Source organism: Triticum aestivum, chromosome 2D (assembly GCF_018294505.1).
Source record: "Triticum aestivum cultivar Chinese Spring chromosome 2D, IWGSC CS RefSeq v2.1, whole genome shotgun sequence".
In the NCBI taxonomy this organism is placed as follows: domain Eukaryota; kingdom Viridiplantae; phylum Streptophyta; class Magnoliopsida; order Poales; family Poaceae; genus Triticum; species Triticum aestivum.
In genome coordinates, this window is record NC_057799.1 from 335,672,576 (window position 1) to 335,700,071 (window position 27,496).

Below are 27,496 nucleotides of genomic sequence, written 5' to 3' on the forward strand. Positions count from 1 at the left end.
AAATTATAGAATTAAAAATAGATAATGTAACAAAGATTTGATGCAAATATATAGATAATGTAGCAACAGACGCTATATGTTCACAAATTTAGGCCATGCCGACTATGGTAGGTTGAGATTGAACATACCGAGCGCTCCCTGAAGTCATCCGGAATGGTGAGATAGAACTTCATTTCCGACTGGCCACGACCACAGTTGCCTGATTTGTGCTCGCACTGTGGACACATGAATGAACGCCCACGAATCAGCTAGAACAAAAATGATTCCATGGCGATTTCCGCTGGTTGATTAACAGCGACGGACGGACTGCGATAAGAGATGAGTGGATATTTCACTAATTAAGTTGATTACCTTCTCCATGAGAAAAATCCCCGGCCCAATCCCGCAGAAAACCCCAGTCGACCAGAGTCTAGAATGTCGGTGCAGATAGGCAGCGAAAAGCGGTAGGGGCGAAATCCTGTGCCGTTTGGAGCGCGACCTACGCCCGCCGCCAACAGCTGTCGAGCTTAGCATGCAGAGTTGTGGAGGAGTCCGCGGTGACTGAGTGGGGACGAAGTGGGCGAGGGTTTTCTTTTTCCTTTTGCATGTGTGAGTGAACACACACGGTTCGCAGAGGCGACGGAGATGAATCGTGTGCAATAGTAAATCACCGAGATTGAATGGGAATCCAAATTTCCTTTGTCCTCCATCCATGAGTTTTTTTCTACAATGAACATAAACCCTGCTAATCACCGTGTTCAAATTAGACAGTTTTCCAGGTTAATTTACAATATTTAGGGGATGATGTGCATTTTGTAGGCATTAATGCACATAATTCCAATTCAAACAATCTATGCATGAAAAGGTGTAGAAGAACTGTTTGGAAAACCATGCTCGTGCTATTTTGTACATTCTCATGCCTTTTACAAGGAATGGGCAGATATTTCAAGGATATGTGTAGCAATAGTCAACCATAAACGCGCTGTTTACTGGGTTAACAACTATACAAAAATGAAATACATGCTTGGAAAACATGACGCCTGGTGTGGTGCCATGGTATGACCTCACCGTGCCCTGGTAAAAATGTCGTCATGCACGCCTTTCATAAAACGAACCATCACCGAGGAAGTTTCATGGTTTCGAGGGGGAAATCACCAAGATTGAAGGGGGAGCAAATTTCCTTTGTCCTTGTCCACGAGTTTTTTTTCTATGATGAGCATACAACATGCAAATCACCGGATTCAAATTTGGCACTTTTCCAGGTTCATTTGCCATATTTAGGGGATTATATGCATTTCCTAGGCATTAATGCACATAATTCAAGTTCAAACAATCGGTGCATGAAAGGGTCCACAAGAACGGCCTGGAAAACAATGCTCGTGCCATTTAGTAAATTCTTATGCCTTTTACAAGGAAGGGACAGATATTTCGATGAAATGTGTGGCAATAGTCAACCACAAACGTTTGTTTATTGGGTTTTCAACTATATATAAAAAGAAATAAATGCTTGTAAAACATGACACCTGGCATGGTGTGCCATGGTATGACCTCACCATGCACTGGTAAAAATTAGAGAAGGTTTGGCTTATGTCGTCATGCACGGCCTTCATAAATAGAACCATCCCCAAAGAAGTTCCACGCTTTCGAGAGGGAAATCACCAAGATTGAAGGGGAATCCAAATTTTCTTCTTTCTTTGCCCTGGAGTTTTTTTCTACGACGAACATACACCCTGCAAATCACCGTGTCCAAATTTGGCATTTTTTCCGAGCTCATTTACCATATTTAGGGGATTATGTGCATTTTCTAGGCATTCAGTGCATATAAATCCAATCCAGCTACAGGTGCACGGGGGTGATGTGAGGGACGTGGATTGCCTTTCGAACACGGCGCATCCTATGGTGCACACGCGCGATCCGCGTGGCTGGGGTTCCGGCCAATCATAACGCAACACACAATAGGCTCAGCGCACACTGTTTCCGGAAGCGACGGAGATGAACCGTGTGCGATAATGAATGAGAAAAATTGTAAGGGAAGCCAAATTTTTGTTGTCGTTTGTCGTTGAGCTCTTGAATACCACCGCACTGTACAGTTGTCCGGCCCCTCCGTCCCAGAGCTCTCTCCAGGTGTCGTCCATGGCACTGCGGCACAAAGTAACTGGTAAGGAAGCGATGGCATCCCGCTGCGCCGCATTCCTCTCCGCCCGCGACCGCACACATGGTAAGGAAGCGATGGCATCTCACCACGCCGAGTTCATCGCCGCCGGCGGCCAGATAGTTACATGGGTGGACTTTCAGGCTGCCATGGCCGAATGGGTGGTGGATCTAGAGGCGGCCAAAGCCGGACAGAAGGAGCGGAAAAGGCAGAAAGCAGTCAAGAAAAGATAGTCCCGCCGCCGCAAGAAAAAAGAGGCCGCACGCCGTGGTGAGGAGAGTTTGGCGGAGATCGAAGCACGGTGGGCTGCCGCCTACAAGGCTGGGAAGGAGAACGTCGGCGTCTGGCCAGCATGCCCCGATGGCAGCATGTGAGAAGTAGTTTAATTTATAGTATTAGAGCAAATTGCCAGTAGTACTTTAAGTTTGTAGTATTAACGTACAATGTCAGTAAGAGCATCCTTTGAGGGCTTTGATTGTTGATTAGCATGTGTGCCCGTGTGTTTTTTTGCGTTAATCATTAGAAGATCACAAAACACACGGTTTCTATGCCGTACCCGTCTGCGTTTTTTTGCGTTAATGACCCATAAGTCAGTTACATGTGCGATGTTTCCTAATAAACTTGGCGTACCATTGACCGAAAAAAATCAAGTACACGTGTACATTTTTTGGAGACGGGGTCTGCCAACTTTCTTTTTCTCGCACACGAGTATTTTACGCGCTTCTTTGCGTTGTGTGTTTCCCCCGCCCAAGTTTCAAGTTTCGCAGTGAAATTTTCATTAGGCGTGTGATTTCAGAATTTATTCCTCCAACCACATCCCCACCCTCAGTATCCCCCCTCGCGCCTCCCCCTACCGGCATCTCAAACCGCCACCGCCGCAACCACAGCTTCAACCACATCCACATTCTGCTCGGATCCAGTCAGGTAACCCACCGATCTCTATCACGGCACCGGCCTGATTGCTTAAATGGCGCCTGCGAAGACCCCTCATGCCTCCGAATCCCCACCGCCAGGAGCTGATGACGGTCCATGGCGCGATGGCTGATGTGCATGTTGACCCGGAGGAACACCTTGCCTCCGCTGCCGCCGACATAGTGCAGGCTCTGGCCCAGATGAAGTCCTCTAGCGACTACCCCCCAGGACTTAACAGGTAAGATCTGACCAGCTAAATCTTACCAATACCACTTGCAACAGCTATGATTTGTATGGTTGATGTATTAAGCATATCCGTGCCATGTTTATTTCTGTACTGCACAATGTGTGATGTTCAAATATTACCGTGTCCAGCTCAATTTCACCAATACCAGCAACAAACATACAATACATGACTTAGTATATCACTAGAGATGTTGCATGTTTGCTATTTTTAGTGGATGCTAACCCTGTTGTACTTAACATGCATGTCCATGTACTTACGCAGGGTCATAACGGCTGATGTTGTTGTTTGCCATCGAGGTTAGCTGCATCCCATGTCTTACAGTATTTCACATAATTTGAGCAATTGTAGTTTAACTTCTACCATTTACTGGTTGCCTGTAGGTACACATGTGAGTGGCACTGATCCACGCTTCGACCCGGAGGAACAGCTCGCCTCCGCCGTCGCTGACTTCGGGTAGGCTCTGGCAAAGATGAAGTGCCCCAGCAACTACCTCTCAGGACTTACCAAGTATGTACTCACCAGTTCAATCTTACCAATACTAGTTGCAATTAATGGCTATGTTTTGTACGGTCGATGTATTAAGCATGTTGTAGTAAACATGCCTAACACGTTTTAGCTATTTTCCCTACCTTTTTATAGACAACTGGGCCATTATCTGCTATGGCAGCACCTGCCCTGTGATGTTTAACTCTGCCAATTGCATTTTTATCAGTACCAGTTTCAATGGCCATTAAGCTTGTTGCAATTAACAGTTGTATCCATTTTTAAAGAGTTGTATTTCAATGGCTACAAACTTACAAAACATGAATTGGGATGTTGTTAAGCCTGTTGCAATTAGCAGTTGTATCCATTTTTTAATCCATCCCTTTGCTACCGTGCTACTTTTCGAAATGAAGATATCACTACCGATGTTGCCGTTTTATTATCATTTGCTTTTTTTGGTGGATGTTAACCCTGTTGTAGTTAACATTGGCTTTGCATGTACTTACACAGGGCTACAATGGGCGATGATGTTGTTTGCCGTCAAGGTTAGCTGCATCCCATGTCTTATACACCATCTATTCCTAAATATAAGTATTTTTAGAGATTCCAATATAGACTACATAAGGAGCAAAATGAGTGAATCTAGATTCTCATCTAAACTATATCTATAATTCTATATACATCCGTATGTAGTTCGTATTGAAATCTCAAAAAAAATACTTGTACTTAGGAACATAGGTAGTTGTATTTTACATCATTTGTGCAATCTCAGTTTAGCTTCTAACATTTACTGGTTGCTTGTAGGTACATATATGAGTGGTACTGATCCATGCTTCGATCCCTTTTGCTTATGGGGCAATGAGATATTCATGAACAAGCGTCAAGTGAGGAAACTAAGAAAGATTGTTAGGCGAAAGAAACGGGTGATTGGAATTAAGCTCTTTATTTACACTTTGTCGAAGACAACAGTGAACTTTAGGATGGTAAGTAATGTGTTGCCTTTTCCCCCTGCCCACAACAAGTTACTCTATTAGACCTCAGTATCTGGTATTTTCTCTTTTCAATGATTTCTGAAGCTATTTACTGATGATTACCTTGCAAACTACATGACCGGAGTGGAGGCAGCTAAGGTTAAAGTATATAATTCATGCTACCATGATAATGCTCTAGAAGTCTTCCTGAAGGCGGTGAAGGATGGGCGGGCGATCGTCACAAGGGGTTGGACAAAAGTGGTTCGTGCCTATGGCATGCAGGAAGGCACATTATGGGCATTCCGCTTCTTCAACACCGTCGACAGTCAAAATGATTTACACTTGTCTCTTCACCTTTACCGCCTTTAAATATTGTGGTTCATCATAGTTAATTGCTGCCTAATCCTGTAATTACTGAACATATTGTACTAGCAATTTTATTTATGGATTCATTGTTGAACCATTGTGCCGAGATTTTGAATTGCACATTTCATATTTCAAAATTTCCAATTCGAATAATAAATTACAGGCAAAAATAAAAAGAGAACATATGGTCATGGAACTTTGCAAACGGTTCTGGCAGTAAAAGTGCTTGTGATGGATAGCCCAATGCCACACAGTTTTCTACATCAAATCGTATGTGATGTAGTTCATGAAAGCAAACAGTTAACCAAGGCAGAGCATGTGTGATAGTTACACCTTTCACACACGATCGTATACACAAAACTGTGTGGGATGTACATAGAACGGAAACGTTTTCCCTGGATTGACTGTGTGGGATGTACATAAGAACGGAAACGTATTCCTTGGATTGACTGTGTGTGATATACATACGAACGGAAATGTTTTTCTGGGATTCACCGTGTGGGATGTACATACCTACGGAAATGTTTTTTCTGGGATTCACCGTGTGGGATGTACATGCCTACGGAAATGATTGAGTTTCGATGCCTCGCCCGATCGCACACGGCCCCAGCCTGTGTCCCAGGAGGGCCTATCCCCGACGATTTCTGGGTCATATGGGAAGGAACCCCCTGTCGCCCGCACTCACTTGGAGATGGTTCCAAATGCCGTCGCGGAAAGGGGTTAAAAACCGTTTGTATAGCACCGACGCGTACTAGTGGGTACACCTTCTGTCACAGATCCGAAGGCAAGATATTCATTGCTAAGAATGGATCCTTTCTAGAGAAGAAGTTTCTCTAGAAAGAAGTGAGTGGGAGGAATGTAGAACTTGATGAGGTAATTGTACCTTCTCCCGAATTGGAAAGTAGTTCATCACAGAAATCAGTTCGAGTGATTCCTACACCAATTAGTGAGGAAGCTAATGATGATGATCATGAAACTTCAGATCAAGTTACTACCAAACCTTGTAGGTCAAGCAGAGTACAGTCCACACCAGAGTGGTACGGTAATCCTGTTCTGGAAGTCATGTTACTAGACCATGACAAACCTACGAACTATGAGGAAGCGACGATGAGCCCATATTGAACAAAATGGCTTGAGGCCATGCAATCTGAGATGGGATCCATGTATGAAGAACAAAGTGTGGACTTTGGTTGACTTGCCTAATGATCGGCAAGCCATTGATAATAAATGGATCTTCAGGAGGAAGACGGACGCTGAGAGTAGTGTTACTATCTACAAAGATCGAATTGTCGGAAAAAGTTTTCGACAAGTTCAAGGTGTTGACTATGATAAGATATTCTCACTCGTAGCGATGCTTAAGTCTGTCCGAATCATGTTAGCAATTGCCACATTTTATGAAATCTAGCAAATGGATGTCAAAACTACATTCCTTAATGGATTTCTTAAAGAAGATTTGTATATGACGCAACAAGAAGGTTTTGTCAATCCTAAATGTGCTAACAAAGTGTGCAAGCTCCAGCGATCCATCTATGGACTGGTGCAAGCATCTCGGAGTTGGAATATACACTTTCATAAGGTGATGAAAGCATATGGTTTTATACAGACTTTTGGTGAAGCCTGTATTTACAAGAAAGTGAGTGGGAGCACTACAGCCTTTCTGATAAGTATATGTGAATGACATATTGTTGATCAGAAATGATGTAGAATTTTCTAGAAAGCATAAAGGAGTGTTTGAAAGGAGTTTTTCAAAGAAAGACCTCGGTGAAGCTGCTTACACATTGAGCATCAAGATCTATAGATATAGATCAAGACGCTTGATAAGTGAGTACATACCTTGGCAAGTTTTTGAAGTTGTTCAAAATGGAACAGTCAAAGAAGGAGTTCTTTCTTGTGTTGCAAGGTGCGAAGTTGAGTAAAGACTCAAAACCCGACCACGGCAGAAAATAGAAAGAGAACGAAAAGTCATTCCCTATGCCTCAGTCATAGGTTCTATAAAGTATGCTACGCTGTGTACCAGACCTATTGTGTACCTCACCATGAGTTTGGCAAGAGGGTACAATAGTGATCCAGGAGTGGATCACTGGACAACGGCCAAAATTATCCTTAGTGGAATAAGGACATTTTTCTCGGTTATGGAAGTGACAAAAAGTTCGTCGTAAAGGGTTACGTCGATGCAAGCTTTGACACTAATCCGGATGACTCTAAGTCTCAATATGGATACATATTGAAAGTGGGAGCAATTAACTAGAGTAGCTCCGTGCAGAGCATTGTAGACGTAGAAAATTTGCAAAATACATACGGCTCTGAATGTGGCAGACCCGTTGACTAAACTTCTCTCACAAGAAAAACATGATCACACCTTAGTACTCTTTGGGTGTTAATCACATAGCGATGTGAACTAGATTATTGACTCTAGTAAAACCTTTGGGTGTTAGTCACATGAAGATGTGAACTAATCACATAAAGATGTGAACTATTGGTGTTAAATCACATGACGATGTGAACTAGATTATTGACTCTAGTGCAAGTGGGAGACTGAAGGAAATATGCCCTAGAGGCAATAATAAAGTTGTTATTTATATTTCATTATATCATGATAAATGTTTATTATTCATGCTAGAATTGTATTAACCGGAAACTTAGTACATGTGTGAATACATAGACAAAACAGAGTGTCCCTAGTATGCCTCTACTTGACTAGCTCGTTAATCAAAGATGGTAAGTTTCCTGACCATAGACATGTGTTGTCATTTGATGAACGGGATCGCATCATTAGGAGATTGATGTGATGGACAAGACCCATCCTTTAGCTTAGCATAATGATCGTTTAGTTTTATTGCTATTGCTTTCTTCATGACTTATACATGTTCCTCTAACTATGAGATTATGCAACTCCTGAATATTGGAGGAACACCTTGTGTGCTATCAAACGTCACAACGTAACTGGGTGATTATAAAGATGCTCTACAGGTGTCTCCGAAGGTGTTTGTTGGGTTGGCATAGATCAAGATTAGGATTTGTCACTCCGTATATCGGAGAGGTATCTCTAGGCCCTCTCGGTAATGCTCATCACTATAAGCCTTGCAAGCAATGTGACTAATGAGTTAGTTGCGGGATTATGCATTACGGAACGAGTAAAGATACTTGCCGGTAACAAGATTGAACTAGGTATGATGATACCGACGGTCAAATCTTGGCAAGTAACATACCAATGAGAAAGGGAATGACGTATGTTGTTATGCGGTTTGACCGATAAAGATCTTCGTAGAATATGTAGGAGCCAAAATGAGCATCCAGGTTCCGCTATTGGTTATTGACCGGAGATGTGTCTTGGTCATGTCTACATAGTTCTCGAACCCGTAGGGGCCGCACGCTTAACGTTCGATGACAATTTGTTTTATGAGTTATGTGTTTTGGTGACCGAAGTTTGTCCGGAGTCCCGGATAAGATCACGGACATGACGAGGAGTCTCGGAATGGTAGAGAGATAAAGATTCATATATTGGAAGGTTGTATTCGGACATCGGAATGGTTCCGAGTGATTCGGGTATTTTACCGGAGTACCGAGGGGTTACCGGAACCCCTCGGGGGAATATTGGGCCTACATGGGCCATAGGGGAGAGGGGAGGCAGCCCACAAGGGGTGACCGCGCCCCCTCCCTATAGGGAGTCCCCCCCTTTCCTTCTCCTCTTCCTCTTCCTTCCCTCTTTCCCCCTTCCGGAAAAGTTAAGGGAGTCCAACTAGGATTGGGAGTCCTAGTTGGACTCCCCACTATGGCGCACCCCCTAGGCCGGCCGCCTCCTCCCCTCCTCCTTTATATACGGGGGCGGGGGGCACCCCAAAGGTACATCAATTGTTCCTTAGCCGTGTGCGGTGCCCCCCTCCACAGATTACCACCTCGGTCATATTGTCGTAATGCTTAGGCGAAGCCCTGCGCGGATCACATCACCAACACCGTCGCCACGCCGTTGTGCTGACGGAACTCTCCCTCGACCATCTACTGGAACAAGAGCTCGAGGGACGTCATCGTGCTAAACGTGTGCTAAACACGGAGGTGTCGTACGTTCGGTACTTGGATCGGTTGGATCACGAAGACGTTCGACTACATCAACCGCATTACATAACGCTTCCGCGTTCGGTCTACGAGGGTACGTGGACACACTCTCCCCTCTCATTGCTATGCATCTTGTGTGATCGTAGGATTTTTTTTGAATTACTACATTCCCCAACACTATGGGTCCATAGTTAGTCGCTACATGTCCTCTTCTCTCTTTTTGATCTTCAATACAATATTCTCCGTGGTGTTCTTGGAGTTCTATTTGATGTAATGATTTTTTGTCGTGTTTTTGTTGGTATCCGATGAATTGTCAGTTTATGATTAGATCTATCCATGAATATTATTTGAGTTTTCTCTGAAGTCTTTTATGCATGATTATTATAGCCTCGTATTTCTTCACCGATTTGTTGGATTGGTTTGGCCAACTAGATTGATTTATCTTGCCATGGGAAGAGGTGCTTTTGTGATGGGTACGATCTTGTGGTGCTCAATCCCAGTGATAGAAAGGGACATGACACGCATGTATCGTTGCTATTAAGGGTAACAAGATGGGATTTATGTCATGCGTGAGTTTATCTTGTCTACATCATGTCATCTTGCGTAAGGCGTTACTCCGTTCTTCCATAAACTTAATACACTAGATGCATGCTGGATAGCGGTTGATGTGTGGAGTAATAGTAGTAGATGTAGAATCATTTCGGTCTACTTGTTTCGGACATGATGCCTATATACACGATCATTGCATTGGATATCGTCCTAATTATTTGCTTTTCTGTCAATTGCCCAACAGTAATTTGTCTACCCACCGTGGATACAAAAGAGTTAATATCACCTTAAGTACATCAACTTGCACGGTGTTAACAAATACATGCATAAACTTAAAAAATCATAAAAGTGGTCACTTAACTCTTGATGGGGTAATAATTTGGTACAAAATAGTCTCGTAGCCGCTAGATCGGACACCACCATGTCATCAAGTGGCACATGCCCCATGTTGTTTTGTCTCACAAAACCACCCCGACGTTATTACGTAAGTGCACTATAAATTTCTTTTTTTCGATAAAGGGCTTTTCATTGAATTGAAATATCGAGTTGATACAGACGCATCAAAGATCACCCGGCCTCTGCATAGCTAGATGCACACAGCCAAAAGTTTGAAGAAGTCTAGATAAAAAAATATGGCTAAACAGCCACAAGTAAAAAATAATACAAGCCTATAGCGGGGCCAATCCAATTCGAAGATCACACCACCATCCATGGGGGTAGAAAATCTCCCTGGCCGAACGCTCCAGCCGTATAGACGCCATCATAAAAAGGTCTCTGTCCTCCGGCCGCTGCAGGATAGACCACATACGGAGCCATCGCGAGCATATATGAATAACCTGCATAGGAGAAGAAACGCATTTACGGTTAAAAACAATATCATTCCTAGTGAGCCAGAGTGCCCAACATAAGGCAGCCGCCCCCACAAGAATGTGTTTAGAAAATTGTTTATCTATTCCCCTCAACCAGTTGCCGAACATATTACGTGCACTACGTGGAGGGTATAGATTCGAAGCTATTTGGACAATGGCCCATACCGATCGAGCAAACTTGAATTCAAAAAATAAGTGCTTAATTGACTCATCATGGTGGCAGAAAACACATTTTTTGCAACCTAGCCAGTTTCGTCGTGTCAAATTGTCCCTAGTTAAGATAACTCCTTTAGTGAAAAATCATAGGAAAATTTTCATTTTTAGGGGAATCTTAAGCCCATTCCCCAGATCTCCATCCTGAGTCCAAATCCCTAACCCCAAGCCCGTGCCTGCACTCCCACTGTAGAGGGCTCCCGGCAACCATGCACGTTGGCATCACAAAGGAGGGAGGCGGCCGTGGTGTTGGGACATAGTCCGCGTGAGGCAGAGGTGATTTCACTGGCGGCGGTGACATAGGTAATGGTCGTGGTCAGAGGCGGTCTGACTGGCAGCGGCTTGAGGAACATCGAGGCCCGAGCAATGAGTGGTCACCGACATTGTGTGGTGTTGAAAACTGGTTCCATTGATATGTGTTGATGAATATGATGGAATTTTGTACCGTAATACTGATAACTTGTCTAGTTGGTTAATGTTGCGGTTTGTGCTTCAATTTGTGCCCTATCTTTTGCTTCAATTTGTGCCCTATTTTGTGCTCCAATTTTGCACAGTAAATTTTCTGTAATTGTGATTCAAACTTGCATTGAAAAATTTTATATGCCTAATTGCAAAGTGGATTAAAGGAGGATGTAGGAGGCAGGTGTCCAGCTGGACCTAGCATCTCGCCATGTGCCGCTGCCTCAACCTTGGCACGCAGACGACTCCTTGCCAGGATGTCTCACATTGCGGACATAAGCTCGTTGCTACATTACAATTTAATGTGAGCTAATTAGCCATAGAGTTGTGGACAAATTATTATAGAACGGAAAACACAAAACATCTAACTGACAGCCAAAATCATCGTCAAGGAGACGTAATGCGGGTACAAGCATATGACCAATTCTAGTTCTAGTTGTGCTGACATTGACGACATACAAGCTGCTGGTCAGGACCAAGCCATCGTTTCTACAGTAAGGATTACTATTAGCAGCGTATATGTTCCGACCAATTTACGTCTACACAGCGACGACAGGTGTGAGGAGTTGCCAATGATTTGAACCAGTTGACAGAGAACACCATTATATGTGTTGATCAGAATATCAAACTTGAGCTGACTAAGGGAGCAAGCATGAAGGTCACACGATGGACTAGTATGAAGGAAGTTGATGCATGCGTACATGGGAGAGATGAATATTATTTTATTCCACCAAATAAAAATCAGCAAACCATGGACGTATTTGCATGGAAGGAGATTTCTTGGAGTTGCAAAATTAAATGGAGATCACGTGGGTTTGGTAATTACGGATGCAAGACAAGGTGACGTATGACATTTTTATTTCTACCGTGCAAGCAGAAGTATAAAGCTTATACGACGAGAAGACTCAATGCGTGGAGTTGTTTGTCCTTGCAGGAAGTAGGATGGAGTCCACCAGAACAAATCAAAGATAGATGGCACACCGTAGTTTGAAGGTTAATTAGGCAAAATTAGCTAAAAATCCAATCTGAGATGTAAAAGGATTGGACTCTAATATTTTATGTTTCTTTTTTTCCTTAGCATGGTTGTGTGCGTGCGTGAGGGGCCTTAGACTTAGGCCAGGTTAGTCTTCTTATTTAAAGGCATGGTGTGACCATGTAATAGGTCAGGTTATTTTGAGATGAATTAGACACGCGTGTGTTTTTGGCCATCGGCCATTATCGAGTTTAGAGTAACTTTGTCAGAAATCTCTGTTGGCGTGTGAGTTCCTGCGACCCGACGCGTAGGAGACTACAAGCTGAGCCTATATGGTTCGTCCACGTTATTCCTTCAGGTCGAGGGGTTGGCATGTTGTTTCTGCGAAGTTTGTGAATTTCTTCATAAACCCGCAACTTGTTCTTGCCACGATGGATTTTTGTGCCGTGAAAGATCGGGTCAACAACAGATCGACCCTCATCTCGAGGTTCGCTCCACATCACAAGCAGACCCTTCCCAGCAAAAACTAATATTCACACAATAATCATGGAGAACATGACTTGATCATGTGTGAGTAAAAGACCTAAAGAAAACGAGTTGACCAGGTCTGTAGTGAAGCAACCAGATATGGGTCATACCGTACACCGGAGGGTAGGCGCCAGGCTCAGGAGGATCAGCTCCATGCCACCGCTATCGCCGCTGATGAACTCCAATGCATCGTCACCCTGCTTGGTTCTGCTCGAGTTGGAAGGAGAAATGAGCAGACCAAGGGTTTTGGGAAGAGTTATCTGACGTATGTGCTACTTCATGGTAACACGGGGTCGTTATTACAAGATTTCATTTTGTTTTGTATAAGGACTTTTCGAAAATATATTATTTTCAATAGGGGTTTTCCAAAAAAATCATGCAGGCTGCGTGCATCTTGATGACCTTGCATCCGAGGTAGACTGTTTTACACTATTTTGGACCAAATTGTTAACTCATCAAAAGTTAAGTAACCACTTGATGGTTTTTTCTAGTTTATGTATGTATCTGTTAACGCCTCACAAGTTCATGTACTAATGGTGATATTAACTTGATACAAAAGCATGTCTATGCAATGTTTTGAAAACAAATATGACTATTTTTTAGCTTTCCACTGTTTGTCTAGTTTCCAAAGTTCAGTTCATCTATACCTAGGATTTAAGTTGCTTACATTTTTTCTATAATATAGGCCATAAGGGCATCCATGGTGCTTAGAGGCTGGCTTGCCTCTAAGCTGGACCCCATAGGTCTGCCTCTAAGCACATCTCAAAACCATGCAGTGTACATCATTTTGCTTCAGCCCCTATTGTGGGCCCATGATTCATTAAACAAAGGAATCCAGAAATAAGAGACCAATGTTCCTACAAGCCTCCTTAGCGATTTGGATTCCTGGCCGTTGGATCTGGTTGCTTGATGTATTTTCGGCCGTTGGATCGAGAGGTGGGAGGAGCTGGGCCGTCGGATCGGAGAGGGGTAACTCTAGGAATGAATAGTTACCTCTCGCTGTAAAAGATCTCGTGCCACCGCGCGTAATTCCAGCGCCCCCCCCCCCCCCAGGGCATTTTAGTCATTTCACTGTTGGGTATAAAATGTCGCCAGCTCCTCCCGTAGAACCCTAGCCGCCTCTTCTCTCCCCTTCCCAGCCGCTCGCCCCGCCGCCTCGCTCGCCCCATCTCGCCCGCCCCGCCCCGCTCGTCTCGCTCGCCGTGGCCGTGGCCGATGACCGTGGCCCCGTCGTCCCGTCCTTCCCGCTCACCGTGGCCGTGGCCGATGACCGCGGCCCCGTCGGCCCGCCCCGCCCGCCCCACTCGCCGTGGCCGATGCCCCGCCGCCTCCCCGTCTCCCCCGCCCGTCCCGCTCGCCGTGGCCGATGACCGCGGCACCAGGGACCGCGGCCACTCGATGAGGAGGCCTGGACCTTGGCGCAGAGCCGTGCCCCCGTGCGGCAGCGGCGGCAGATCCCTCCTCATCGCAGTGCTAGCCCTCCCGCCGGTGCCACGCCGCGTCGCGATGCCGCTGGCAAGATCTCCTTGCCCCCTCCTCTCCTGTCAAGCGCACGACCTCCGCCAAGGCCGCGCCCGAGGCCGACCAGGAGGCCACGGTCACCAAGTGCCCACGCAAGGGCACCACAACCAGGAAGAAGAAGTTGGCGCCCGAGGCGGTGGTGGGCAAGAAGCAGCAGAATTAGTGAGAGGCTAGGGTTTGTCTCCGTCCAGGGAACTGCAGGTCGACCCCTTCTCTCCCTCCTTTCTCTTTTCTTGTTTGTTTGTAGGCTTGGACTTGTAGGTTTTGTCTTCTCTGTCTGGAGATGGTTGTTGGATTCGGACTATATTCCAAAGATGGCCACTTTTCTGAGGCCTTTTGTGCTTCCTTCTTTGGAATCAATGGGAGAGAGAAGGGTTTAGCTAGGTTCCAAATATTGGGATATTTTGGATCGATGGTTTGACTAGGTTCCAAAAAAATGGACTTTTGTTGTTGCCTTATTAGCTTTAGGTGCTTTGCATAAAATGTTCTTTTGTTGTTCACAAGGGACTTGGTTCTGCTTAGGTTCTTGAAGTCATTTAGTAATTAGGAGGCATTCTTATGATGTGTATTGGGATTAGTGTTTGGGATTGTGGATGTGCTGCCAGGAAGGTGTGTGCAGTGAATTAAGTGGGCTTTAGTTTGGTTTGGTCCAGTTTCTTCCTTGGGTTAGGGTTAGGTTTGGATGCAATAAACTATGTGCCCTTTGGTTTATACTGGTGCATTATAGTTTACCTTGGGGATCAGCAAAGTCGCATTGTTGGTTAAGTAGAAGATGTGGGATCTGTGCCTGCTGTGGGGTTCCAGTTCTTTGGATCAAAGTGTTGTTTTCAGGTGCTAGATTAATTTGTTTCTTGCGTAGCCTTATAGTCACAAGACAAATACGTCATCGTTGCAGTCGTTTGAATCAAAGTGATTTTTAGGTGCTAGATTAATTTGATCATTGCTTAGCCATATAATCACAGGCCAGATAGGTCACATGGTTGATTAGAAAAGAACATTGAGGTATCTTATAATAGTGAAGTAGAAAATATCTTCTACTCTTTGAGTAATACTAAATGTTGGGTTAAACTTCTTTTACCAGTCTGCCACGTCTCTACATTTTCATCTATGATATATATTGTCTATTTATGAATTAGCTAAGACGGGGCAGGGGGTGCGGTAGGCCGCACTTTCTACACTGCCGGCCAAAGCATCTGTGGGGGCCCCCAGGTTGCCGGCAACCGGACGCGACCACCTCTTCCGATATCATAGTCGCCCTCGTCCCCACCCCCACGCCACACTTCCGAACAGGTTCGCATGCCTCGCCCTCGCCCCCTGTTACTTTAGCCTCGCTGGTTCCTTCTTCTTTGTACTTAGGGTGTGCTGGTTATTTTTTTTCCATACTCCATACTGCACAGTTAGCCACCATCATCCATGTGTGAAGATTGATAGCCGCATTTAATTACACCATAAGTTCTAGATGTGATTTTTAAGCTACTTTATTAAGCTTGAAAGCAATAGCTAGCTAGCTTTCAATTGTTCTGAAGTATGATGCCAGATTTGACCATTTACAATTAGAATGAAGGGGAACATACAGGAAATGCACCGATGTTTGTTGGCCACTATGCACATATATTTGTTTTTCTGTTGTGACTTGGAGATCTTGCAGCCTTAAAAATATGTCTCAGATTTAAGAATGTGTAAACAATGGCCAAGTAGCAGTTTTCATCATCCCATGAATTATAGGAGATGCGGCTGTAATTTTTAAGATGTATAGGAAAAGGCACTAGCCTAGGACTGGTTATTGCATTCTTAGTTAGGCTGTGTGTAGTTAAGAAAATTGTAGTATGTGCGCTGATGTTGTCTTTGTACCAGTCAAAATGATTTGGGTTGTCCAAAGCACTGCAACACTTTTTTGACAGTGATTGCTTTGTTGAATGTATGTTCCACGTGGCAGCAGATCCTCTTCTGAAGGCTTCAGAATAAATTCTCAGTTGAACCCGGATGGCCTTATGTTTGGAGGCGCTGAAAGCGGATGCCTAAATACGCGTGAATAAAGGCAAATGATAAATACATTTGTTTCATTTTATGATCCCACTGATCATGTTAAGCAATGTGCCTACAACGACTACTGTATGCGACGAGTTTTTCTAAGCCGTGTTCCATCTCTTAGGCTTGATACATATGATTAGAGCATCTCCAGCCGCGCCCCCAACAGGCCCTCCCCAGGAGTTTTTGCCGCGCCGGCGCCAAAAAACGGCCCAGTCGCGTCCCCAGAAGCCCGTTTTTCGCCGGCTCGGGCCGAAACTGGTGCCGGCGGACCCAGGCCGAACCCGGCGCCCTGGGGGCGCTTGGGGCGCCGGCACAAGCGAAAAGGGCGCGTGGGTCCGCCCTGTCGGCGAGTCGAGTGCCTCTTCCCGTTGTTTCTTCCCGCTTTTCCCCCACTTCCCTCCCATTCTCTCCATTCCTCCCGCCAATCTCCCTCCCGCTCGCCTCCCAGCCGGCCTCCATGCCACCGAAGAAGTACGTCGTCCCCCGCGCCGCGGCAACCGCGACCGCCTCCATCACCCAGCCGAAGCAGAGGAAGCCGAGGGCGCCGCCGTCCAAGCCACCGGGCATGACAAACGCCGATTGGAGGGCGGAAGTTCAGCGACGGGAGGCTGTCACCGCCGACTGGCGGAACAGGGTGATCGCCAAGAAGAGCCGTGACAACGCGGCGTGTGCGGCTGCGGCTTCGGCGGACCAAGCCGAGGCCGAGGCGACTCGTGCGGGGATGATGAATCCACCTGACAGCCACACCCGGTAGCCACGCCCAGTCGCGGCTCGCCCGGAGAGCGGCGCCAGCATTGAGGATCAGGTATGGCACGCCGATCTCCCGCCTCTCTTCGCCGTGTGCGCCCGCCAACTGTTTGTTCCTCCGCGCAGTTGCTGCGCATGTTCGCCTTGTATCGGCAGGGCAACAACGACGCCGTGTTCAAGTACCTCCATGTTTACAAGTGCATTGACATGTGCGAGAAGTGGGCGGAAGTCCGGTGCACCCTCGACAAGGCCAAGGAGACCTACAAGCCGGACGCGCCGACTCCAGGCGCGTCAGAAGGGTGGCCGGACGGCAACAAAGGTGCCAAGAGGGGGAAACACGCCGACGTGGCCACCGCTCGAGTGCAGGAGTCCATCAAGCACTGCCTCGCTGACGCACAGGCCCGGGCCGCCCTTCGTGAAGAGAAGACCGAGGCGCAGTGGTCGGCGTTGATGTCGAGCAGCGCCGTCAAGCTCGACCTACTCCGGACCAACGTCGTCGCGAAGAAGAGAAACACCGACCTGGCTTTCCTGCTGGGCGGGGCGGACATGCTCCAGAGCAACGACAAGGCGGTCAAGGCATGGTACTTGGTGGAGCGTGGCCTCATCCTAAACCAGCTACCCCCGACGACGACGCCCGCGCTGACGCCCAGGCCAACGCCGCTGCCAAGTCCGAGCGATGATTCCGCCGAGACTCCCCGCAGCACAGAAGCCACGCCGACGCCGCCCAGCACGGAGACCCCGCCAAGCCCGCACACGCTGACTCCGCCGACGCCGGAGGCCGACCTCGCCGCCTAATGCGCACGCGCGTCTTTCTTCTTTTTGTACGCCGAACTTTTCATTCGATCGCCGAACTTGTGGCCGCTTGGTCACCGGATTTGTGGCGTCTATTTTGTGAGCGGGAATGACTACATTTGAATTTGCCGCGGCTGGGGGGCGCCGCCTGGGGGCGTGGCTGGGAGGTAGGTCGCCCCCAGGGGCCAAACTAGCGCCGGTTCGCCCCAGGCCGCTCTTTTTCGGCGCCCTGGGGGGCTGAACGGCTGGAGATGCTCTTAGTGCCCAAGTAAATCAGTCAAGACAGTGTGCATATTTTCTGGTTATTTGGATAGTGCTAAGATACTCGGAGAAATGTTTTTGAACTAGGAGCTCATTATAATTTATTTTCATAGGAGTTCAGATATCGGCAGCGCTTATGTGCGTATGTATAGCTTATGAAAGGCATACATATAGTCATACTCTTGTAGGGTTGCTACCTGCTGAAACATGGGATTGTTATCCATATTATCTTTATGCACCTCATGGCAATTCTATACATTAGTCTGCTCAGGGGCCATTATGATTTGATCATTTAAGTTGGGCAATCCCTCTTACTCTTATGTGTGTATTTTAGGCAATGAACTAGAATTCTGTGTGTATTTTAGCTTAAGCAATATAGGATTCAGTAATGGATGTTGGAGCAACATCTTTCAGAATGTAATTAATTAATTTTACTTCTCACGAAGTATAGTTCTTTTGTCTCAATAAGAATTATGCACAACTCGATATTTAAAGGTGCATTTGTTTAAGTTTCTTTATTTCAAAACTGCATATGCAAGAGAGGCTCACACTGAGGGAGGGCTAAATTGTGAGATATCCTTGTTTGGTCCTTTCCATATACCTACAAGGCATGAATCAAGATGGCACGGTTTATCATTGAACTGAATGCTTCCATGGAACTTTGGTTTCAGGTGATAACATGAATATATATTTTTTATGGTTTGTCTAGATGGTCCTTCTAGATTTTGTCTGATTGTGTACAAGTAGTCAGGTTATAATTACCAAAACCTCCTATTTTCGACCGTGGCAGTTACTGCCTTAAACAACGCTGATCTTCTTTTAGTACTACAGGTGTTGCCCACAGCCGCCACGTCCATCCAGCTAGCGCGTCACGTCTGCCACTTCCCCTCCACGGTGTTTAACATAGGTAGCACGTAGGTTGTGCCTATGTGAGCCATGACGGCGCTACCCGCGCCCCTGCCTCATTCGTGAGCATCACCAAGCACTAGGAGTCTAGGACTGACATGTAACTGGAGTATTGAGTACTGAGTTTCAATACACCACATCGATTAACCTCTGTCCAAGGCGAACATGAGAATGATACTCTAGATATGGTCCCACTTATTCTGGTTCACAAAATGCAGTAGGTAAGGAATTCATTTATTTTAGTTCCTAGATTACCTCGTCGTCGCCGCCGCCTGCGCTCGCCCACGCGTTTTGCAATGAATATTAGTATCTGAAAAGGCTGACCAGTTTTGCAATGAATATTTATATTTTCCATTACATCTGGTCATAAGATTTTACTTTGCTTTGCCAAGAGAGTTTCACTTCATGTAGCGGCGTGGATGTGCGGGGAAGTGGTTCCTCGCCGACTGGACGGCGTTCAGGCGCAACCCCGGCGCCCACTGAGTACTGCCTCGGCTACAACCTCCCTCGGTGAGCTCCAACTTCCTCCTGCTCCTCTGCTTTGGCTACTGTATGGGACATGGCCAGCTATGATGATCAAATATGGCTGATATAGGCATGCTCTCAAGCAATCGAGGCACCTGTGGGTATTAAGTTGGACCCCCCTCGGTTCTTTGAGCCATTTTGATCACGTTCTTATTTTAGTGGCTCTGTCCTTGCATGGTCATTATGAGTGATAACCATCCAGAAATAGGAGAAAAAGGCCTCACCGAGCCTCCTCATGAATTTGGATCCTGGGCCGTTGGATTCGGTGAAAAAGGCCTCACCAAGCCTCCTTAGCGATTTGGATTCCTGGCCATTGGATCTAGCTGCTTGATGTATGTTCGGCCATTGGATCAAGAGGTGGGAGGAGCTGGGCCGTCGGATCGGAGAGGGGTAACTGTAGGAATGAATAGTTACTGCCTCCACGCGCTGCCGCTTACTTCGCCTGTTCGACCTGGACTCGCTGACCTATGGGGCCGCTCGCGGGTGGGCCGTGTTGGTCAGTGACTGTGGTTGTGTGTGTAGCCTGTTCGTCCCGTCACGCGCACCGGCGGGCTACGGGCGCTCTCAGCCATTTGGAACATCTGGTCGTCCATTTCATTGGTTTGATGAGATCTGGGCCATTGGATCGAGGGCTGGAGGACCTCGACCGTCGGATCGAACCCGAGATCCTGTAGCAATGCGTAGTTACTCATGTGGTGAAATATCTCGTGCCACCGCATGTAATTTGTGTGCCTCGTCGGTCGGATGCCATTCTTGCTAGGGCGATGATGATTAGCCGTGGCTGAAATAGGTGTGCCTTTGAGCAATCAAGGGGCCTGTGGGTATCAAGTTGGATCCTCCCTCTTGTCTCTAGAATCCTTTTTGATCTTGTGATACTTATTGTTCTGTCCTTGGATGGTCATTCTTGTTGAGTGGTAACCAGGGCAGCTCCACTGTATTAACAGATTGATTTGGTGATAAGAGATGAATGGGGCAGGTTATGTGATCAATGGAAGGAAAATCTGAGCCCACTACGCAATGAACCCTGAACCCTTTTTATTTGTATTTAAAGGTGTTGCTTATTTATGCTCCAGTGTTTATAGCCGTCTTATGTAAAGATTTCTTCTCTTGTATCTTCATTTCATATAAGTTGTTTTTGATCTTTTATTGTTTGTTGTTGGTCCTTGATTTAATCTCGTTAAGAGTAAGTTGCACTTTGTTATTATGGGATAAGCGATGGTTTGGCAATGCTATTGGTTCTTCATGAGGAGTTCAAAGGAGGATTTATGATATTATTTTATTGTTAACGAGTCATGCCAGTAAGCTTTCTGTATTTGTTCGTCGTGAGGAGCAATGGGGCATTGCACGCTTATGTGTACTGCTACCTGATTATCGTTTGTCTTTTGTATAAAGGCTTTGCTATAATTTTGTATGGTCCTTCTTCCCTAAGGTGTATTATGAATGTTTTTTCGAGCTGTGGAATGTATTTCTAATCCTGATCTATAGAACTGCCTTTCTGAACTTGATACTAAGTTCTACTGGACAATGCTTGTTTGGCTAGATGCTCATGGGTTAAGTTATTTGATGCATTGCTTTCACTATCAAATTGTTCGCTGCTTTGAGGATCTGGTTGCATACTGTATTGTTTTGTATTTGATGCACTGGACCAAGAACGCACAGAGGGAGATCTTCTCTGCCGCACCGACGACAGCAACAGGGAAAATTCAGTCCACGGTGCCACCAATGGAAAGGTAAACACGAGCTGTCGGTCGCTTATTAATTCCGTACTTTTGTAGTGTCGATCTAGGGCTCATGTGAGTGAATCTTACTGTTCTTTGGGCCGTGTATAAAAATGCTCCACGGTTGTCTATAGTAGATGTAGTTCTATTGTTGTGAGAGTCTCATGGTCCACTAGAGCGCCCTTTTCAGATCTATTGACTGTAATTTAGTTGTGGTATTGATTTTTATTTAGTATGCATACTCACCTGATGAATCTATTAAATGATCTAATACTAAATTGGATGAATACCACAACGATGTGACCAAGCAAGTAATTGACTGTAATTTAATTTTGGATCTCTCTTGTTTTATTGGTATCATGTTGTCTAGGGGAGCATTGGATCTAGCTATATTTTTTTAGTGAAAATGCACAGTGATCTTTACAACTTATCTATTTCTTTTTTCTGTGAGACTTCTTCGAAGATAATAATTTGGCAAAAAATAATGTTCAGTAGTCATGTTCCCCTTTTAATCACTGTACTTTAGTAATCTTGATATCTACAAAATCTTTGAAACCTGACACCACTCATGTAATTGGCCATTATTTTTTGTCTTAAAGTCCCATGTCTTATCGCTAATTGCAGCATTGTTTTTCACCAGTGTGTTGTAGATTCAGTTCTGCATGATACGCTTGGTATAGGAGAAAATCAGTCTGCCAATATTATTTTCCTGCTATTTGATATACACATGTTTACATAAACTGTACCAGTCGCATGGATGTACCAATTGTTATCCAGCAAGCTTTGAAAGTTAACACAAAGAATCTGCATCCTAGGATAATTGCAAGGAAGGTGTGACCAAAACAACATCTACCTTTTCTAATGTTATTATCCCAGGTGCTCCGCAGGACACTTACAGCCGCCACCACACAGGAGAGACAGACGGACGAGGATGTGATGCTGCTCCTTCTTGTGGTGTATGCGTCGGCGTGGCTTGCGGTAGTGAGGCATATCCTCGTGGGCAATGCTATTTGAAGACCATTCAAGTGATTTAAAAGAGAAGATGTCCAAAATGTAACGAGGTTCAAGATGACGATCAAAAGATTGACGTATTAAGCGACTGTCAAGATGCCAATAATGCTTGCCCCCTGCCATTATTAGTAATACCCTTGCTCTTCTTTATGAAATCTTTCCTATTATATATTGATGCATCAACTATCGTTGCAGATCGTGAGATCCCTATTTACATGGATGACTCAGCAGCTGGCCTGTACAGAGTTGCGTGGCAGGCATGTGTTCCCAGCCACCTTATCAATTGTAGGCTTAGAATGATTTGCTTCGTCCCAAGTGTTGTTCGTCAACAATTACTTTGTACGTCCATGTCGATTCTAAATTTAGAGGACACATGTTTTCGTAGGAAGTGTATTGTTTTTATGTTTTTCCTGGTGTATACTGACTCATGCAGATTATGAAATCCTTATTTAATGGATCGCTCGATGTTGTCCTGTATGAATGCATATGCTAAATCTGGATTCCTACTAATGCTTGACCAAAATGTTGTAACTGGCATCCTCGCGTCAAGACGCGATCCCGATCTAGTGGTAACCTGAACGGAAGAGGCCTTTCACGCATCACATGCATCGTGTGGAGCACCAACAGACTGACGGGTGGGGCTGCTTGATTATTTAATCGGAAGAGGCAACCTCCAAGCTAAGAAGCGCACTAGCAATTTTTGCTTAGGGCAACCACTATGTGCGTAATGCCAAAATAGGCCATTTAAACATTTGTGGGCATCTGCTAATTTTTTCTAGTTGCCTCCAACCACTAATAGAAAACGGGTCATTTATCCCGGTTCCAAAGGCCCATTATCTCCCGTTCTGGAACCGGGACTAAAGGGTCGGGACTAAAGCCCAAAAACTTTAGTCCTAGTTTGCTTATGAACCGGGACAAACAGGACTTCACGTGGCCGCTGCGGGGCGCCCAGGCAGGAGCACCGTTGGTCCTGGTTGGTAACACCAACCGGGGCCAAAAGGCATCCACGCGTCAGCAGCTGGCAGGAGCAGGGGTTTTTGTTTTTTTAAAGGGGGGCGGGGGTTTAGGGGGTTTGGGAGGGTTAAATGTAGGGGTTTCATATATTGTGTTAGCTAGCTAATAGAGAGAAGTGACCTCTCTTATCTCCCTGCTTGGTCGACGCTAGCTACTATACGTATAGAGAGAACTCGACACGCTAGCTAGTAAGCAAATGAAGGAACCATTAAGTACACAAGATCGTCATGAACATATACAGAGAGGAGTGATCGACCTCTCTTTCTCCAGGAGATTGGTCGAACAACAAGTTTTTTTATATCTATCCGACGCTACTAGCTACATATATAAAATATAAGATCTCTTACAATCCCTAACATCTCATGTCTATATCAATTTCCACATGGTATTCTCCAGATTTATTGATGACGTGGTCAAGAAAGAATGCCGTCAATTCCTCTTGAATTGCTCGTGTGCGATCTTGTGGTAGGATTTCATCCCGCATCTGCCAGATCTAAATTGAAGAAGGGGTCAATACATGTATATGAATGAAACTCAACACAAATGATGGTAATAAAATAAAATTGTGAATATTTTTGCTTATGCACTTCATATTGTTTTTCAGAGTAGCCCCGCTTATTAGAGGCCGTCGCGTTGTAGATGAACTCGCAAACGTAGTATCCACAGAAATCATTCCTGCGTTCCTGCCACAAGCACTTTACAAGAAATAGAGGTCAATCAAACTGATAAGCAAGCATGCTAAATGGTATTGATGAAACTAGCTAGAATCAATGCGAGATGCGCGGAACTAGGTAGTAGTACTTACTTTCGGGTATGTAAATTGCAGCTCGCTCAGCAGTCCCGGAGCAATTACGGTGAACTATTTCCAAACCCTGCCAGACAAAGAAAATAATTACTTGATATTAGGAAATGAACAAAGTTGCCGATATGGTGCCATAATGATCGATTGAACTTACTTCTGGAGCATTTGAGTCATGTCCACATAGTCCTCCGGATTTTTTCGTCTCGAGTCTAAGACGGTTACTACTCCCCGCTCAAGCTTAATCTCTAGGAGAATAAAGTGGTAGCTGCGCACTCATGCATAACTCATCGGTTACATTACTATAACCTCGAGTAATAAGGGAAACCGAATATGCACAAGACAGTAACACTCACTTGAAGTTGGAAGGAAAGAGTATTTTATCTTTGTTTTGATTTTTGGGCAACGATTGTAGCAAGTTGTCCTCGGTTTCTATGACATTGTGTTTAACCGTCCATTCATGTATGACAATTGGGTTAACGAACACAGTGTCATAGATTTGTGCTTTTCTGCATTCGATGATCTTCAATCTACATAATATAGTGAGGATAATATATATACACATGCAATGAAAGAGCAGAGCTATATACAGAGACTTAATTACAGAAGTAGTACTTACAGACAGTAGCAAGTCACGAGTGATTTGTCGAGGGCCTTTTGATTGTAGAACTGGAATAACTCGTCAAATTCAACAGAGAACAGACCAGTTCCAACGAGGTTGTGCTCCTCTTTAATTATCATCGTCAAAACATCCTTCCCAGACTCGCTGCAAGTTTTCAAGTACCATTCATGGAATCTTCGCATCATCGTTGTTAGAGGAGGACTTCCATCTTTGACGAGAGGCTTCCCGTACTGGTATCTGAATTCGTCCACCTCCATTGTTTCAAAATGTACATCACCACCCAGGTAATCAACAAGATTGGTACCGGGCACCATCCCCGATAGATTAGCGACGATATCGCTAGATACCTTGAGCGGGGGGCACGATTGGTTCGCCTGTTCGCCGTGCTAGGGAATTTTTTCCCACTTCTTCGTTGTGCTAACCTTTTATCAGTGGAAGTACTTCCCAACCGCCGCGCATCTTCATATGTCTTTTTAAGAGCGCGGACATAGTTGGAATCCGGCGAAGGCGGTGGTGGTCGCTTCAGGGCATCGATAGTGCGCTGTGATTTAACCGGATCTATCGTCTCCTTTGGAGGTGGAGGTTTCTTTGAAAAAAAGTCCCTCACTTGGGCTTCACAGATCTCCGCGTTTTCCTTCTCGGTCCTCTCGTATGGTAACTTTTCCGGAGCCTGGAGAGATGGACCGTATCTGAATTGCCTCCCGCCTCTGGATGTACTGCTAGAAGCCGGAGTGGCGGCGTATCTCTTCGGTCGTTGCTTACGAGGCGGAGAAGGAGGCGGAGTGCTCCGACGCGTCGGAGGAGCCAGAGCGGCGGCGGCTGTGTTCTGCCGTTGCTGACGATGCGGAGGAGGAGGCAGACCGCTCAGACGCGCCGGAGGAGGCGAAGAAGGAGGCGTAGTGCGGGCCTCGCGCGCCGGAGGAGCCGTAGAAGGAAGCGGAGTGCCTTGATCACTCGCCGAACGAGGAGGAGGAGGAGGCTGAGTGCCCTAACTCACCAGAGGAGGAGGAGGAGGTGGAGGCGTCTAGTTCGGAATCTTGATGTACTCCTTCCGCCATAGACATGTAGTCCTCAGAGCATAACTCAGCTGAGTCTCCCCTTCACCTGTAGGATGGTCAAGCAATAGCTCCTCAAATCCCTCCATTACTTCATCCACCGACACAACAACATAGCCATGTGGAATCGGACGGCAGTGAAAAGTTCCGTCGGGTTGAGGAGGTGCAACAGAGCTGACAGCCGCCTTCAAGGTGAGGTTTTGGCATTTCGTCATAAGCTAGCAATGTTGAGCCTCCGTGATAGCATCCACGGGTAGCTAGGAGCCGTGAAGTCGGGCTGCTGAACGAGCTCCGTGGAAGCCACACTGCTTCTCCGCTGAGATGGCGGGGTAGCTTCATGCCACTAAGATGGTTGGCCGGCAGCTCGCTGTCTCTCAACTTGTTCCTCTAGCTTTAGTACTCTTGCATTCAACTTCTGCATTTCGCTCAGCTCCTTTTTCCTCTTCCTCTCCCGGGTTTTGTAACCGCCTGCGCCGGGAAACCTAACCTTCCACACAACAGAGCCTGGCATGCCTCGTGTTCGTCCAGGGTGCTCAGGATTGCCGAGGGCCTCAGTCATCTCGTCTTTCTCTCTGTCGGGAATGAACTTCCCTTGCTCCGCCGCGGCGATATGTTGGGGAACGTAGTAATTTCAAAAAATTCCTACGCACGCGCAAGATCATGGTGATGCATAGCAACGAGAGGGGAGAGTGTTGTCCACGTACCCTCGTAAACCGACAGCGAAAGCGTTATCACAACGCGGTTGATGTAGTCGTACGTCTTCATGATCCGACCGATCAAGTACCGAACGTACGGCACCTCCGAGTTCTACACACGTTCAGCTCGATGACGTCCCTCGAACTCCGATCCAGCCGAGTGTTGAGGGAGAGTTTCGTCAGCACGACGGCGTGGTGACGATGATGATGTTCCACCGACGCAGGGCTTCGCCTAAGCTCCACAACGGTATTATCGAGGTGTAATATGGTGGAGGGGGGCACCGCACACGACTAAGAGATCTCAAGGATCAATTGTTGTGTTTCTGGGGTGCCCCCTTGCCCCCGTATATAAAGGAGCAAGAGAGGAGGAGGCCGGCCCTAGGAGGGGGCGCACCAAGTGTGGAGTCCTACTAGGACTCCCTAGTCCTAGTAGGATTCCACCTCCCATATGGAATAGGAAAAGAGGAAGGGAAAAAGAGAAGGAAGGAAGGGGGCGCCCCCCTTCCCTAGTCCAATTCGGACCAGACCAAGGGGAGGGGTGCGGCCACCCTTGAGGCCCAATAAGGCCCAATACGTATTCCCGTAACTCTCCGGTACTCCGAAAAATACCCGAATCACTCGGAACCTTTCCGAAGTCCGAATATAGTCGTCCAATATATCGATCTTTACGTCTCGGCCATTTCGAGACTCCTCGTCATGTTCCCGATCTCATCCGCGACTCCGAACTCCTTCGGTACATCAAAACTCAATAAAACTGTCATCGTAACGTTAAGTGTGCGGACCCTACGGGTTCGAGAACTATGTAGACATGACCGAGACACGTCTCCGGTCAATAACCAATAGCGGGACCTGGATGCCCATATTGGCTCCCACATATTCTACGAAGGTCTTTATCGGTCAGACCGCATAACAACATACGTTGTTCCCTTTGTCACCGGTATGTTACTTGCCCGAGATTTGATCGTCGGTATCTCGATACCTAGTTCAATCTCGTTACCGGCAAGTCTCTTTACTTGTTCCGTAACACATCATCCCGCAACTAACT